Source organism: Calliopsis andreniformis, unplaced genomic scaffold, assembly GCF_051401765.1.
Source record: "Calliopsis andreniformis isolate RMS-2024a unplaced genomic scaffold, iyCalAndr_principal scaffold0476, whole genome shotgun sequence".
NCBI lineage: Eukaryota > Metazoa > Arthropoda > Insecta > Hymenoptera > Andrenidae > Calliopsis > Calliopsis andreniformis.
The window spans coordinates 87,501-92,500 of record NW_027480885.1 but is presented as its reverse complement, the minus strand read 5'-3'; the positions used below and the strand labels follow the sequence as shown (position 1 = coordinate 92,500).

At 53.6% G+C, this 5,000-nt stretch overlaps 2 non-coding genes across 2 annotated transcripts in view; both read right to left on the bottom strand.

Annotated features, from left to right (window-relative positions):
• The window catches only part of LOC143188025 (large subunit ribosomal RNA), a 4,056-nt gene extending 2,436 nt beyond the window's left edge, over positions 1–1,620 (bottom strand). Inside the window, exon 1 of the ribosomal RNA XR_013003443.1 lies at positions 1–1,620. This exon is cut by the window's left edge and continues 2,436 nt beyond it. This is a non-coding gene — a ribosomal RNA (large subunit ribosomal RNA).
• Positions 1,621–2,975: 1,355 nt separating this feature from the next.
• Positions 2,976–3,130, bottom strand: LOC143188026 (5.8S ribosomal RNA). The gene has a single exon (XR_013003444.1). It is a non-coding gene; the product is annotated as a 5.8S ribosomal RNA (ribosomal RNA).
• Between the last annotated feature and the right edge of the window lie 1,870 nt (positions 3,131–5,000).

The following is a 5,000-nucleotide window of genomic DNA, read 5'->3' as shown; positions in this document are numbered from 1 at the left end:
TTGTTACACACTCCTTAGCGGATTCCGACTTCCATGGCCACCGTCCTGCTGTCTTAAGCAACCAACGCCTTTCATGGTATCCCATAAACGTCGACTTAGGCGCCTTAACTCTGCGTTTGGTTCATCCCACAGCGCCAGTTCTGCTTACCAAAATTGGCCCACTTGGCACTCTAATCCGAAATCTCGTGGCTTCAATGAACCAAGCAAGCCAGAGATCTCACCCATTTAAAGTTTGAGAATAGGTTGAGGTCGTTTCGGCCCCAAGGCCTCTAATCATTCGCTTTACCAGATGAGACTCGACGCGTCCCCGAAGGAACGGAGGAGTGAGTGCCAGCTATCCTGAGGGAAACTTCGGAGGGAACCAGCTACTAGATGGTTCGATTAGTCTTTCGCCCCTATACCTAGTTCCAGCGATCGATTTGCACGTCAGAATCGCTACGGACCTCCATCAGGGTTTCCCCTGACTTCGTCCTGACCAGGCATAGTTCACCATCTTTCGGGTACCAACGTGTACGCTCTAGGTGCGCCTCTTCTCGCAATGAGAACGAGACGCCCCGGGAGTGCGGAGCACTATGCAGCGCCCATCCTCCCTCGGCCGACGCAAAGGACGACCTTCACTTTCATTTCGCCTTTAGGTTTACTCATCCCAATGACTCGCGCACATGTTAGGCTCCTTGGTCCGTGTTTCAAGACGGGTCCTGAGAGTACCCAAAGCAATAGCGCCGCCGACAGGTAATTCAAAGCTTGGCCAGTCCGAGGGCTCCGCCGGCTAACAGCTGGCCAGGCCCGTGAACGGGAAAGACGTCCGTACCACAGGGCAAACAAAGCTGACCGAGCTTGCGGCGGGCCTGACGCACCGTTCGAATGAGAAGACTGGTTGCGGCCCGATACCATCTGGGGGAACACCGTCGCGCAGCCGGTCGGGTCACCGAGGGTCCGTCGCGCACGCACAAGGCGACGCAACGGTCTAACCGCCCGGGCCGTAGACCGACACGCAACGGGTCGCGACGTCCTACTAGGGGAGAAGTGCACGTCTACGTAGCCGGAACGTTCGCCGTTGGCCGTAACATCCGTGCGCCCTCCTTGCGGAAAAGCGACGGACACCCCTTTCGGGGTTTCGCGCACCAACGGGAGCCAGCATTTGTCGACGATGAATCTCCCCTTTCGAACTTTTGGGTTTCTCAGGTTTACCCCTGAACGGTTTCACGTACTCTTGAACTCTCTCTTCAAAGTTCTTTTCAACTTTCCCTCACGGTACTTGTTCGCTATCGGTCTCGTGGTTGTATTTAGCCTTAGATGGAGTTTACCACCCACTTAGGGCTGCATTCTCAAGCAACCCGACTCTAAGGAGAGACCCTCCCGAGACGCGCACCGGTCGCTACGGGCCTGGCACCCTCTATGGGTAAATGGCCCCATTCAAGATGGACTTGGACGCGATGCAACGTCACGGGATAAACGGATCCTCCCGAACACTACATTTCCCTGCGGCAGTACCGCGGGATTCAGTGCTGGGCTCTTTCCTGTTCGCTCGCCGCTACTAAGGAAATCCTTGTTAGTTTCTTTTCCTCCGCTTAGTAATATGCTTAAATTCAGCGGGTAATCTCGCCTACTCTGAGGTCGTCGTATACGTGTTAAATATATCACACACGTAGAGTGATATATTTTATATATGTGTAAAAATGACGAAAGAAGCTGTGGCGTAATCCTCGTACAACGGGGGCACACAACCGAGAGAAGCGGACCAGGCAGAGTGTGTGAACGAATGTTACGAGAAATGGGAAATGAGAGAGAGACTTGAGATCATGTTCGATGCGTCGTCCCAACTTCGCCGTGTGCCTTCGGAATATGTTGTCGTAACGCAACAGCAGCGTTTCCAAAGGTAAGGAAGCTCCTCGTAATTCGCCAGAAGTGATCAGCGGAAAGTAAGTCACATCGTCCTTAATGCGCCACACCAAAGCATCTTCGCGTCTCGTTTAATTCGATCTAAAGGAGAGAGACTCTCGCCAGGCGACTGCCGGTATGGTTTAACGCCCGTCCGCTTGCTTTTTGTATAGCTTTCGTGGACTGGACGACCGGACTTGACGCGCGGTCTCTCTCGGCGATCGACTAACGCGAAGACATGGGGCGACCGGACGCTGCTACCTTTCCACCTCCTCCTTCTAGGAGAGAAGTCATCCCTATGTGATGAGTCATATATATGGCGGCTGTGTAAGCCTCGCCAAAGAGGATTCAGGATACAGAAACAAGTTGTAGTACAACACAACACATTCACGGAGCCACAAACGACTCGACCGAAACGTGGCCGGGGAAGATGCATCCCGGAACTTCATCGTTTCGACGAATGAGTGCCTCCTTTTCGCGTTGTTCCTGCAACAAGACGATCCCTCTAGAATCCCTGGGGCTCTGTTTCTCGTCATACATTTCTTCACCACACTACACGGGTGGGGTATACGCGATCTCGTGTTCATGCTCACTCGCACACCCTTTCATTGTCCTTCTCTGTAGTCTCACGACAAACTCTCTTGTGTGTCGTTGCGGGTTACGCACGCCTCTTTCTTACACGCATCATTTCAGACTACGTCGGGAGCGCGGATGAAAACTCGCACGAAAAGCGAACGCTGTCTGTTAACAATCACGAGGGTATTTGGCGAGACACGGAGGCTGGTCGATGATCGTACGTCCGCGCGCTTGCGTCCGGAGCGGTGCACATACACACACGGGCGGTCGACAAATTAAGCGACTCACGACGCCGTGTGAAAATTAGCACTCACGCAAGTCCGGAACGACAAAGCAACGACGATGACGACGATGTCTCCAGTCATCTGCCGCGTACACACAACCTTCTTCCCTCCATGACGTCTAGAGCGTATTCTCGCTTGTTTTCGTGCGACCGCGGCAAACGCCGACGAACGGTCCAACAATCGCTCGTACGTGACACCGAGATGCCAACGTAAGCAGTCTTAAGGTTACGTGAACGACCCTCAGCCAGGCGTGGTCCAGGAATTGTATCCGTGGACCGCAATGTGCGTTCGAAATGTCGATGTTCATGTGTCCTGCAGTTCACACGTTGACGCGCAATTAGCTGCGTTCTTCATCGACCCACGAGCCAAGTGATCCACCGTTCAGGGTTGTATTTTAATATTCTGTGTTCATGTATATATATATATCATACTCGTATATAGTTCTCGGGTTCGGAAGAATCCGAGACCCGCGCCTCCAACTAGCACACGGTCGATGGAGGTTCGGGCGTCGCGACACTTCGTCCGAACGAACGAAAGTGACGACACAGGGGTCTCTGGGATGCGGTTCCGCACGGAGACCGCCACGCAATTGCGAACGGTTCCCGTAACGGCCAGGCGTAGAGTACATTTAAAAACCTAGGATCAACCTGGAGAGTACGATGGAGCCGACGGGGATACCCCGATCAAGTGAACCACGTACATCCACGGTGTTCTCCTCTGAAACGACACCCCCCATTTTATTGTCGCAGCGCCCTGCACGTACGTATTCCCCTCCTGATTTGGATAGCCGATTAGAACGGACTTCGCAGCCGGCTTCGATCGGTCTTTCTCATCCCCTTAAATTCACACACAAATTCCATTATTCTTGGGAGTCAGACTCACGAAAGTCGAAGCTGTTAACAGCCGGTCCACAGTTGTTGTTCACACGGCAGGAATACGTACCCTACGGCCGCACATCGACGCGGGATACGTGTCGCGTCCTAGGTTACCCGGGCCCTCTCTTTCTCAAGAGAGGGTCCACATCCGCTGGACGGTTCGGAGAGAACAACGAGGTAAAGAGACGAAGAAACACCGGGAGCGGGATGCGAATGGGAAAACGTTTGCTTTCGCACTCGTGCGCTCATATCGGTTATTCTCCTTAACCTCTTCTTCGCTCGCTTTTCATTATTCCCACCGAAAATAGGAGAAACGGGCGCAGCCTCGCGCAAGCAGCTGGCAAGCACGCTCTCTCTCCTCTCTCTGCCGCGCGAGTATGCACCGTATATATTAGCGGCGGGTGTGTGACCGAAACATCGCGCAGCGACGGGACCATGTCTTCCATAAGATATGAAAGACCCCGATATCATGCTGTGGCGACGGGGCTATCGGAGATGCACCTCACGCAAGCGCTATATATATCGACGCAATGCTTACGCGCCGAGGAGGGAACGATACATCCCAAACTGGCGGGCTCTTTGTAAACGCTGGGACAAAGCCTCACGCAGGCAGTCGAGAAGGAACAGTTTCGCTCCATCGAAGATGCCGCGCGTACGTACAACGGCGGGTGCGACGAAGCATCGCGCAACGACGGGACAATGTCCTCCATGCGAAATTGCATGCAAGACCCCGATCATGTTGCCCGATGACATCGGTGATCGACACCTCACGCTAGCGTTGTAACTATCGGCAGCGTACTCACGACGGAAAAAAAAAGAAACGTTCTTCTCGAACTGGCGGGCTTCCTTTCCTTTCCCTTTGCGCGTTCCCCCTTTCTTACAAGGAGCCTCACGCAAGCAGCCAGAAGCGAATGTACAGAGCGAAGATGACCGTGGCAGCGGCGGGTGTTGCAGCGAATCATCACGCAACGACGGGACAATGTGTTTCATACGAGATGCATGAAATACCCCGATATCGAGTTGGCGATGGAATCAACTGGCACACCTCACGCGAGCGCTGCACGATTCATTATTCTTACACGTCCGTGACTATCGCTTTCGAGCTGGCGGGCTCGTGTGCGCTTATATGTTTGCCGACACAGCGTACGGACGGGAGCATCGAACTGAGTAACTGCGTACTCCGTATGTAAAAGACCTCCTTCACGTAAGCCGTATGGCCGTTCGACATATTCTCTTTTTTCATTCTTAACACGCCAGGCGGGGCGCGACGGACGGGAGAGACACACGCTTTCAGTAACCAGGTACTCCGAACGTTTGCATGACCTCCTCGCGTAAGCCGTCGCGCACACACACGCTGCGTTATTTTGTGTACTTTTTGATGATC